The sequence below is a fragment of the Diabrotica virgifera genome, chromosome 9 (assembly GCF_917563875.1).
Source record: "Diabrotica virgifera virgifera chromosome 9, PGI_DIABVI_V3a".
Lineage (NCBI taxonomy): Eukaryota > Metazoa > Arthropoda > Insecta > Coleoptera > Chrysomelidae > Diabrotica > Diabrotica virgifera.
In genome coordinates, this window is record NC_065451.1 from 179,035,891 (window position 1) to 179,049,122 (window position 13,232).

Here is a 13,232-nt window from a genome sequence, read left to right on the forward strand (position 1 = left end):
TCTAATATGTTATGTATTATTTTAAATCATTGTGAAGTGTAACTTGCTAGAAACCTTATATATTTGTGATTGTGTTGTTGTTTTCACCAATTTTGAAAAAATGTGAAAACGTTGGATTATCCACGTCCGTCTGTCCTTCCGTCCGTCTTGTCTGTCTGCTTGTAAACTCAACTCCTCCATCATTATACCAGGTAGAATGACAAATGAGGTGTCAAATGAAAGCTTATAATCCAAGAATGGTACTAAAAGTGAGACATTTGACATAGGCTGTCTGTCCGTCTGTCCGTCCGACCACGAATATAACTCCTTCGTCACTATACCAGGTGGAATGATAAATGAGGTGTCAAATGAAAGCTTATAATCCAAGGATGCTACTAAAGGTGACAAATTTTACCTAGGCTGTCCGTCTGTCCGTCTAATCGCGAATATAATTCCTTCGTCACTATACCAGGTAGAATAACAAATGAGGTGTCAAATGAAAGCTTATAATCCAAGGATCGTACTAAAGGTGAAAAATTTGACCTAGGCTGTCTATCCGTCTGTCCGTCCGACCGCGAATATAACTCATCCGTCACTATACCAGGTAGAATAACAAAAGATGAGAAATTTGATATCGGACTTCCAGTTTTAGATTTGCAACCGTAAGTACTGTTTTAAAGTCATCGGAATAGTATAAGCGATATACCATTCGCGGACGGACGGACAGACGGACAGACAGTCATTAAACCGAAAGTATATATTTATTCTCGTCTTGTCGTGAAGGCACGTCGAATAATATATTCCAGTATTGTACTATTCCAGTGACTTTAAAACAGTACTTCTGGTCGCATTTCTAAAACCGGGAGTTCTAGGACAAATTGCTCGCATTTATTACCATCCTTGGATTATAAGCTTCCATCTGACAAATCATTTGTCATTCTACCTGGTATAATGACGGAGGAGTTATATTCGCGGTCGGACGGTCAGACCATCAAATTTATAACCTTTAGTACCATCCTTGGATTATAAGCTTCCATTTGACACCTAATTTGTGATTGTACCTGGTATATTGACGGAGGAGTTATATTCGCGGTTGGACGGACAGACGGACAGACATCCTAGGTCAAATTTATCACCTACAGTACCATCCTTGGATTATAAGTTTTCATTTGACACCTCATTTGTCATTCTACCTGGTATAATGACGGAGAAGTAAACGTTCTTATAAAATTATTCTATTATTCTTGTAGGTACATTTAATATTGATTGAAATTATAAAAGAAATAAAGAAAACAGTATGGCAACACTGTGACGCACAAACATAAGATTCAGCTGTGGGTTACATAGGGTGCACTAATACCCAAGCTGTTCAAAACTTTTATATGAAACAAAAATAAAGCTTTTTTTAAACACGTCAAACAGTTTTAAGCAGTTTTCCCCGAAAAATGCTTTATTTTTTTGGTTATTTTACGTCGAAATATTCGATTTGGAATTTGACAAATAGGAACCTACTTTTCATTACCTACAACTCTGCTTCTGCTGGCTTCTACATCATATATACACCATTTTTTTTTTATAAACTACATTTTTGCTAGGAATAGGTTTTTCAATAAAATAGTTACTTTTTGAGTTGTTTGCGAAAAACCGCCCACAAACTTGCTTTTTTTGTTGAAAAATGAACTCAAAAAGTATTTATTTAGTGAAAAAACTCTTCTTCTTTTTCTTCTTCTTCTTCTTCTGCTTCTTCTTCTTCTTTTTCTTCTTCTTCTTCTTCTTCTTCTTCTTCTTCTTCTTCTTCTTCTTCTTCTTCTTCTTCTTCTTCTTATTCTTCTTCCTACTTTATAAATAGGCTAAACGCCTGTTTTACTTCGGTTTTTAGCCTCATTTGACATTATCTGACCATCTTTTCCTCGGTGGTCCCAATGATCTTCTTCCATTTGGCGATTTGTCTCTTGCTATTGGTACTATTCTATTTTCTGTCATTCTTTCTATCTGTTGATTCCATTCTATTTTTCTTCTTTTGGTCCATATATTTATTTCTTCTAAACCACATCTCGCTCGTATTTCCTCACTCCTTACTCTGTGTCTTAGAGTTTGGTTTGTTATTTTTCGTAAGACTTTCATTTCTGCTGTTTCCAGTAGTCTTTGTGTATTCGCCGTATTTGCTCTTGTTTCCGCTGTGTACGTAATTGTCGGTCTTATTGCTGATTTATATATCCTGGTTTTCGTTTCCATTGTAAGGTATTTGTTTCTCCAGATTGTTTTCGCTTGTTTTTGTACTTCTTCTTCCACTTTTCTGTAGCTTCACAGTTTTTTCCCAAGTATTCCGTTTCCATCATTTTTGTTCTATTACTTTATTATTTACGACCAATTTGCATCGTCTCGGTTCCCCTGATATTACTATCGAATTAGTTCTCTCTGTTGAGATCAACATGTTGTATATGAGAGCAGTGTCTTCGAATTCTTTAATAAGTATGTACTTGGCAAGTGTAGTTATAGATAATCGTGAATCCTCTGACTCGGGTCATTTTGCCAACAAAAAATATGTAAAACCAACAAATGGCAACGAGTGACACATAATAATTTGGACATCTTGGATATTAGCGCATCCTAATAATATGTCTGTGTAGATATTGGCATTGGATCCGACCGTCACATGTAACACCGTTGCCGTATCCTCTATTTTTTCATACTATCACGTTACAATTTTTTGTGATATTATATTTTTGTGTGAAATGTATCATTTTTGTGTATTTTAGGTATGTTCTAATATGTTATGTATATATAGGTTTTTACTTGATTATTTTAAATCATTGTGACGAGCTTTCATTTGACATCTCATTTGTCATTCTACCTGCTATAGTGACGGAGGAGTTATATTCGCGGTCAGACAGACACCTTTAGTACTATCCTTGGATTATAAGCTTTAATTTGGCATCTATTATACCTAGGTCATTATACCTAGTATAATGACGGATAAGTAAACGGTATTATTCTATTATTCTTGTAGGTACATTTAACATTGATTGAAATTATGAAAGAAATATATAGAAAACAGCATGGCAACACTGTGACGCACAAACATCCAGCCACATTCAGCTGTGGGTTACATAGGGTGCTTTAATATCCAAGTTTTCCATAATTTTACTAGTAACCCACTCACATGACATAGCAAATATACACAAGTAACGATTATTCGCCAGGTACACGAGTCGTTTGGGTCCGGCTTTAGCCACAAGCTGAATGTTGTTTTAGTCCAAAGGATATAATTCTACAAGATTAAACTGCCTAAACGATTGAATAAATTGATTGCAGATACAATAGAATGTTGTTGAATAATTGTTATATAGTGCTAGTCAAAAGTCCGTACCCCCCTCGTATCTTTTGAACGGTTATACCAATAATAGTGAAATTTGGAGGAAGGAAATAAACGGACGTAAGCTTCTTAACTAGTCATGTCAGGTGACGTAATAGTGACAGATGACTTTACAGCGCCACTGTGACAGATAATTTTAAATGGGACCTTATGGCAAGTGATACCTCTTTTGAAAGGTATTGAAAATACCTATTCGGTCATACTAATTTTGTTTGAGTTTAAGCTAATTTTGATGAATAAATGAAATAAATATAAAATTGTAGTTTCGCATTTAATTAATAAAAATTCAAAATTCTGCCTATACCCACATAACAATTTCATGTTCTTAGTAGATTCATAGAACATACTTTTCAGAAAAAGTATATACTAAAAATATGCGTAATTGCCATTGCGAATGTGCATAGCACATACTGAGTATATACTACATTACAGTACTTAAACGTTCTAAGTATATACTTAGAATGTACTACCGCACTTCTTTTCAGTATATACTAAGAATATTTTTTTAGAACATTCCAAGGACGTGCTATAAACCTTCTATTTATATACTTAGAACGTACTATCGCACATATTTTTAGTTTATACTAAGAACGTACTTTTTAGAATATTCCAAGGAAGTGCTATAACCCTTCTATTTATATACTTAGAACGTACTACTGCACATCTTTTGTATTAGAAGAATATATTTTTAAGGATATTCTAAGAAAGTGCTATCAAGTGCTATATTGCTCAGAAGTATGTTTTCAGCATCACCTAATCTCATCTTAGGTTCTACTGGTTCTACCAAATACCTATTATATTTACATATTTTAATGGCAAATGAGAATGTAGTTAGCACCTAAATTCTGCAATATTACTTAAAAAGTAAGTACATATTTATAAATTTTAGCTGTCTATATAAACTATTATATTATAATATTTAGCTAAACTAAACTACGTATGAGTAACTAAAATTTATATACTTATATGTACTTACTTATATGTATTTATTAAATAATATTGAGTTACCAAAAGAGATTATACCTATTTTGAAGCACCGCAAACAAATTTGTTATTTAAATAAAGAGATTATCTATGTTCTTTAGTCCTAGTAGGTACTTTATTATCATTCGTCTTCATGCAACACTGCCACACTGCATAGATACATAAATATTTTCGATTTCATGTTTTACCGTTGTTTCCTACCCTGATCCATTCAGGTAAGAAATGGTCAGAATTAGACAAGACGGGGGTAGGGGGATATGTATTGTGGAAGTGGAATAACAACATCGGTGCACCAGTGAGTGTTGCCAAATGGAGGGAAATTTCACTTTTTGCGGGAATTTTCAACATAAAAGGTGATAAAGGGACAAGTAAAAGGGAATTTTTGTTCCAGTCCAAATTGTAAAATATTAAAAAAAATCAAAATATTTGAAAATAATTAAACATATCTTCTCAGATTTTGTAAACAGGAAGGAATTTTTTTTTGTAAAAGTGGGAATATTTAAGGTTGACGGAAAAAGCTTACTCGATGGTTGGCAACACCAATGCCTTTGCGGTTGTGGGTTTTGGCATGCTTTGGTTCTGGAATGGCCCGTATCACAGCCTCCCGTATTGAATTGAATGTACCTACCTAAATTCAAATTCCAACGATGTAAAAATACTCGTGATAAACTCGAAATGGTAAAGTTATTTCAATTATGAAAACGAATTTTTAATAATAAACGTTAATACAATTAATGTTTAAACTTTTTTACCATACAACAATTTTGAAATGAAATTCGTCCAATACTACCTATATACATAAATTTTATTAATTATTCTAAAATATAACGAAGTTGATAATCTACAAGGCTAATATTATACTTTGTATACATACTTATACATATTTTTAACAAAATCAATGGGAAAGTCCCCGTAGCTGGCTGTATACCATAGTTAAAAAACCATACAGAAGTAAAAACTTCTTTTGTATATTGGTATAAAAAGTTTTATTAAAAAACATAAAAGTCCTCCAAAAGGATTTGCAAAACGTTTTCAATCTGAATCAGAATGAACTGAGGATGATCTGATTCAGATTGAAAACGTTTTGCAAATCCTTTTGGAGGACTTTTATGTTTTTTAATAAAACTTTTTATACCAATATACAAAAGAAGTTTTTACTTCTGTATGGTTTTTTTTACATATTTTTAAGATATTTTAAAAGTATCTACTTATAAGTATGTGTTAAGAATGTACTTATAAGTATGTGCTAAGAATATTCGATAAAGGTATATTATAAGAATAAACTTTTACGAATATTCCGAGTAACTACGTACACGAATGTACTCACTATATTCGGTACGGGAATATACTTTATAGTATATGCAAAGAACATGAAATTTAGAATGTTTTTTAAGGTACATGCTATGCTTGTACTACGCATATACTAAAAAGAATATACTCCTACGAATGTTGGTAGTATATGCTTAGAACATTATACGAACATCATTGTTATGTGGGTAATTACTTGTCAAAAAGGTTGAAGTTGACGTAAAAACTACTAGAGAATTGAAAACCGTTAACTTTTTTGACAAAAAAAACCATAGGCGGACATTTGAATTTTTATTAATTAAATGCGAAACTATAATATTATATTTATTTAATTTATTCACAAATCAAAATCAACTTAAACCCAAAAAAATTAGTATGACTGAATAGGTATTTTGAATACCGTTCAAACGAGGTATCACTTGCCATAAGGTCCCATTTAAAATTATCGGTCACAGTGGCTCTGTAACGTCATCTGTCACTATTACGTCACCTGTCATGACTAGTTAAGGAGCTTACGTCCGTTTATTTCCTCCCTCCAAATTTCACTATTATGGGTATAAGCGTTAAAAAGATACGAGGGGGTACGGACTTTTGACTAGCACTGTATATACCCTATTCCACGAACATACGACTTTTGTGGATTATCTCAACAACGAATATTTTACTGTGCAAATTATGAAGAACGAAAGTAAATGGCAAAATACATTGTTGTTTATTGGAACAATTATTAGAGCCATTTACTTTCGCACTTCTTATGTTGCACACTAAAATATTCGTTGTCGCGATAATCCAAGACAGTCTTATATTCGTGGAATAGCCCATAACTAAGCAGGTTCTCGTGCTTACTATTTTAATTGCAGATTTGGATTCCTTACTTAAAAATAACTAACTTTTATTCGTGACATTTTTTCGAATTCTGGATAGATGGCGCAAATTAAAAAAAAAACGATTTTTAGAAATGGAAAATTAAACTTAACTTAACGTTTTTGGTTTTCAGACCAAATGACCCCATGACGCCTTAGTAAGTGTATATTTAGCATCTAAACTTCCCCTACTCTAATACTGTAATAAAACGAGCGATTTGGTATTTATTTACGAATTTATTATTTATTTATAAAAGTTTTCTTTACAAATATCTAGTAAACTAACTAAAATAAAAGCGTGCTTCGCCTTAAATAGCAAATCACGTTATTCTCGATCATTCCAGGCTAAGCCTCTCTGGCTATCAGCTCATTACACCGCCTACTTGAGGTACGGTCTAGACTTCTCTCTACCCCTCCATCGACGCCGCGAATATTCAATTACGTCATCCTCGAGTTGTGTCGCGTTATACGGGGGGTCGGCCAAGAGTTCTCTTTCGTTACACTGCTCCCCTCTTAAGATCTGGGCGTCCCGATCAGCAACTCTAGATGAAGGCCCAGGATGGCGGAATCTACACGACTCTCCAGCTCTGCATACACCCTTCAAGAAGAAATAACAGTCTACTGTCTCTTAAGGGTACATCTTCGGGTTCATGCAACACACAGTAATTCATACGCCAGTTTCTCTGAAGACCACTTCAAGCATGCTTCTCACAATCTTCCAATTCAGATTTTCTACTGCATGGCCTATTTTTGGTAAAGCCAAATTTTTGATCTCATAATTACACACGATTTTCTTCAAATTAGTTACAGCACGCCATATGTTCTCGTAGCTTGGCGTGTCCGTATGACTTCCTGGTCACCATATACAGCAAAGATCGAGGACCATCTTCCAATCGCAGTACTCTTCCAATTTTAGGCTGCTGATTTTTTAACTCGTCCAGGCGGCCGAACTTTTTATTGAATACGGACGATATTCCTTTATAGTATTTTTACTACAAAAACGTTATTACGTAGGTCAAAATTTTTGACGTAAGAGAACTGTCAAAACATTAGAATGTGACTTTTCATTATTGCTATGTTTATTATAAACACGGCAATAATGAAAAGTCACATTCTAATGTTTTGACAGTTCTCTTACGTCAAAAATTTTGACCTACGTAATAACGTTTTTGTAGTAAAAATACATAGTCATCTCGAGATCTTGGGCAACACAGTGGGCTAGAGAGACGTCTTCTGGAACACTAAACAGATCTTGCTGAACTTCTGTGGTCACGCCAAATCTAGCACTCTTTCCCTCTGCGTAATTTGACATAGATTCCTTAAAACTTGGCTGTGGTGCATCTTTCATCTCCTGTTGGAGGACTCGGACTTCTTCTGTTTCATTTGAGCCAGCATATGGTGCAAGACGATTTATGTGAATAACTTTTGGTTTACCGTTTGGTAATTTCTTAATTCTGTATATTACGTCATTTATTTTCTTCTTAACTTCATATGGACCTTCCCATTGTCTTTGCAGTTTAGGACACAAACCTCGACGACGTTGTGGATTATAAAGCCAGACAAGATCACCTACTTCGAAGCTTTCATTCTTGCATCGAGAATCATATTGGTCTTTCATTCTGTCATAGGCTATCTGGATATGTTGTCGGGCAAGTTCATGAATGTTGTTCATTCGTAACTTCAGGCGGTCGACGTATTCTTCGCCTGCCACATGTTCCTCGGAAGGTCTGCAGCCAAACTCTAGGTCGCAGGGCAAACGAATTTCACGACCCAACATCAGGCAGGTTGGTGTCTGACCTGTAGTTTCATTTACGGCCGAGCGGTAGGCCATCAGGAATAAATGAATGTGTTGGTCCCAATCTCGCTGATGCTGAGATACAACTTTGGACAAGTGTTTACTCATCGTTCGGTTCATTACCTCGACCATCCCATCTGATTGAGGATGCAGGGGTGTTGTTCTGGTATTATTGAGACCAATCAATTTACAAACGTTTTGGAAAAGAGCTGACTCAAAGTTTCGCCCTTGGTCTGAGTGGATCTCTAAGGGAACACCAAATCGGCTGAAGAACTCTTTAACAAGTACCTCCGCAACGGTAGCAGCTTCTTGATTCGGTAATGCATAGGCCTCGGTCCATTTCGTAAAATAATCCATAGCTACCAGGATGTATTTATTGTCAGCACCGGTTTCTGGAAATGGACCTGCAATGTCGATTGCTACTCTTTCCATAGGACTGCCAACATTATACTGTCTCATGGGTGCTCTCTTTTTGCCAACTGGACCATTACCAGATGCACACAGTTCACATTTCTGGCATCATCTTCTTACATCATCTTTACAGTTCACCCAATAGGACCGTTCTCGAACCTTTTGCAGAATCTTCGTAATACCAAAGTGTCCACCCGATGTACCGTCATGCAACTGACGCAATACTTCTGACACTTTACTTTTAGGTACAATCAACTGCAGCTTAAATTCTGTACCGTCATCGTTCTCAAAGGTTCTGTACGGAAGATCATCTTTTAGTACCAGGCAATTCCATTGGCTCCAGTAGGCCTTGACTTCTGGACTACATGCACTAATGTTCTGCCAACTAGGTCTCTCACCTCGACGTATCCAATCCAATACTCTCTTTATACATGGATCATCTTCTTGGGCGTCTTGTAACTGTTGGGGCTGCCATTGCTCATTAACGATGGTGGTTCCTCTCACAGGGCAAAGCTGCTCCTCTACTTTAAGCCGGTGATTATAACTTTCACCGCATGGCCGTATCGAGGAAGCATCTGTATTTGAACCAACTCTTCCAGCCCTCTTCACGCGTCTTTTCGGCATCGTGTCACGAATCACCCTCCGTACCATTTCCATCAAATGTTCATCTTTTCTCTTATCGCCTTTTTCCACGGTTATTACTCGATTGTTTCGTGAAGCTTGGCTAGCTGCTTGGTGTTCCAAGGCAATAGCAAGTGCTTCATCTAAAACTTTCGGTCTTGCTAGTCGTAAAGCTTTCTGTAGTTCTTTATCTTTCAGCCCATTCACGAAGGTATCTACCGCAATTTCTTCTAAAACGCTGTCTGGCACCTCTGGATAAGCCAACCGCACCACACAAGCCACATCTGCTGCAAATTCTTGCAGATTCTCACTTGCTCGTTGACTTCTACTTCGCAGTTGTGCTTTGTATACTTGTTGTAGATGGGCATCCCCATAGCGTTTTTCTAGACGAGTGAACAAGGTCTGGTAACATTTTCCTTGACCCTAGGGAATTGACCTTAATATATCTGCAGCATCACCCCGTAGAGCAGCAGTCAAGCAAACAGCCTTTTCTTGTTTGGTCCAATGATTGGCGGTCGCAATAGCTTCGAATTGTCTACGGTATATGGACTAAGAGGACTTTCCATCAAATGGTGGTAATTTAAATCTCATATTATGCGACGTTTTATCTCTCGGTAGTTCATCTTTCACTACAGGATCTAAAGCTAATGGATTAACTGATGGTTGGACTTTTGTATTGGTTATCATGCTCTCTAATTGTTTGATCTTCTCTTCTAACATTTCTTTATTGTCGTCTACACTTTTCTGTATCTTATCGAATGTTCTAGAAACTTCTTCAAATTTCTCGTCGTTTTGTCTACAAACGTCTTTAATTACTTGAGAAACACTTTCAAATTTCTCGTCGCTTATTCTAGAAGTTTCATCGATCTTTTGAGAATCACTTTCGAATTTCTCGTTGTTCTGTCTACTAATTTCTTTAAGGTACTAGTACACTTTAGAAGACCAAAAATAATCTTTTTTTCAGGAACTTTTTTCTCAGAACCTTTATTAAAAATGAATATAACACTTTTTACATATGAATATATAACTTATAATGAACACAAAAAAAAATCTTTTTTCATTTATGTACGTACACTAATATTGTAGAGGGCGCAAAATTCGAGGCCTCGAAAAATGATAGCGGACAGTTAATCGCAGGATTCGGATATCTGAAACAAAAAAATCGTACTGCATTTGAAAAAGAAAGGTTTCTTACGTGACAATTTACCACAATTTGACCAAAAAATAAAAAATAAATATTTTTTAACCATGAAAAACTGAAGAAAAACGGGCGATTTTTTCACAAATTGTTTTCAAATTTCCGTAAAATCTATTTTTTGTGGAATTTTTCACTGACGGTGGTAAATTGTCACGTAACAAACCTTCCTTTTTCAAATGCCGTACGATTTTTTTGTTTCGGAGATCCCAATCCTGAGATTAACTGTCCGCAATCGGAACTACTTTCTTTTTGAGGTCTCGACTTTGACACCCTCTACAATATTAGTGTACGTGCATAAATGAATGAAGATATATTTTTTTCTATTCTCTAAGAGTTAGATATTAATATGTAACAGTTTAATGTTCATTTTTAAAAAAGATTCTGAGAAAAAAAAATCTTGAAAAAATGCTTATTTTTGGTTTTCTAAAGTGTACTAGTACTTTAAGTTTCTCGTTGTTCTTTATAGAAGTTTCATCTATCTTTTGAGAAACACTTTTGAATTTCGATAAGATTGCTTGTTCTGCTGACTGGAAGTGGAAAGTCTCGGGGTCATCTCCGTTCTTCGTGAGGACATCCTTGAGTCGTGCTTGTAGGACTTTCTTGGACCCACTGCTGTCTTCATCCCGTTCCTCTAGCTGTTCGCGGAGCTATTTTACGGAAAGTTCTTCTAGCAACATCTCTGGTCGGCACACACGTACTTTACAAAATGTCTTTTAAAAGGCTTTCCGAATACCGAACAATTAACGCACTTTAATTTTTTTCCGACGAATAAACTTCAAAAGTCTTTTAAAGTCTTTCTCTAATTCACTTTATATCGCACTATGTTTACCGAACACCGACACCACTGTAATAAAACGAGCGATTTGGTATTTATTTACGACTTTATTATTTATTTATACAAGTTTCCTTTACAAATATCTAGCTTAAACTAACTAAAATAAAAGCGCTATCCGCTTTAAATAGCAAATCACGTTATTCTCGATCATTCCAGGCTAAGCCTCTCTGGCTATCAGCTCATTACGCCGCCTACTCGAGGTACGGTCTAGACTTCTCTTTACCCCTCCATCGACGCCGCGAATATTCAATTACGTCATCCTCGAGTTGTGTAGCGTTATACGGGGGTCGACCAAGAGTTCACTTTCGTTACAATACTTTACTTACTTACTCCGTGGCGTTACAATCCGTCGTGGGTTTGAGCTGTTTTAGCCGACTCGACAACATGCCTCCACTGTTCTCTATCTTGATCAACCTCTATCCAATTCTCCACGCGCATAACTTTCAGGTCTCCTGCTATATTATCTCGTTACCGGAGTTGAGGACATTCGCGTGGTCTTCTTCTAGTGGGGTTTCTAGTCAGAATGTCTTCTGAGATATCCTGCCCATTGTAAGTAGTCTCCTGGACTTTAACAGGCGGGCTGAAAAGTTCATAGAAAGAATTTTTTTTTTGATAAAATTTTATTTTACTATTCAATATAGTTTTTGAGGGTGATACAACGATTATGGCGGTCATACAAGTTTTCAGTACCATTTTTATAATACAATTTGTCCTTAGTCTCAAAATAAGTATCAGTTTCGGCGACTTAGGTACTCTTCATTGGTGCTAAATTTCTTTCCAGCGAGCATTATATTGAGGTCAGCTAACAGGTAGTAGTCGCCGGGATCCATATCTGGTGAATACGGTGGCTGCGGAAGCAATTCGAAGCCCAATTCATGAAATTTTGTTATCATTATCATTAATTTGTTACACGGTGCGTTGTCTTGATGAAACAGCACTTTATTTTTCTTCAAATTTTGCGATTGCAATTTTGCGGTGCCATTTTTACGCGATTTCGTCAAACGCCCCAATATCGCAATGTAATAGTAGCTGTTAATAGTTTTTTCTTTTTCAAGATAGTCGATAAATATTATACCATGCGCATCCCAAAATACTGATGACATAACCTTGCCAGCTCACTATTGCATCTTTCCACGCTTTGGAGTCGGTTTATCACGTGCAGTCGACCCAGCAGACTGTCGATTGAACTCAGGTGTGAAACGATAAAGTCATATTTCATGCATTATAATAATATCGACACACAAATTCGATTTTATTACGATTGAATAGCTTCAAATACTTCCCAGAAACACCAATTCGTTGTTGTTTTTTATCGACTGTGAGCTCTCGCGGCACCCATTTTGCACATAGCTTCCGCATACCCAAATATTCATGCACAATATATCCAACACATTCCTTTCATATCTTTACAGTCTCAGCTTTCTCAAACCACTTCGCTTTTTGGTCATCCAAAATTATTTTGTGGAGTTTTTTGATATTTTCATCGGTAACAGCCTCTTTGGGGCGTCCACTGCATGCATCGCCCTCGGTGCTCACTTCGCCTCGTTTAAACTTAGCAAACCATTTCTTAACGGTTGATTTTCCTGGTGCAGAGTCCGAATATTGTTTAATAAGGCAAGCTTTGGCTTTATCAGTATTTTTTTCTCCAAAAAGCAATCAATTATTAAGGTACGAAATACATTTTTATCAATTTTTTTTTAAAATAACATAAGTTGCTTCACTCTAAATGCTATATCCAATGAACTGTCAATACGGATGGAATGGCCATGTCACATTCAAATAGTGAAGCAAGATTGACACCAACATACAAGAGAGAGGTCCTAGAGAGAGACAGACAAGGTGGTGGAGAATTTGACAGGTCG

General features: G+C 36.1%; 1 protein-coding gene across 1 annotated transcript in view; it reads left to right on the forward strand.

Annotated features, from left to right (window-relative positions):
* The window catches only part of LOC126892163 (uncharacterized), a 140,838-nt gene that overhangs the window by 13,543 nt on the left and 114,063 nt on the right, over nucleotides 1-13,232 (forward strand). The gene's annotated exons all lie outside the window — the stretch shown is intronic.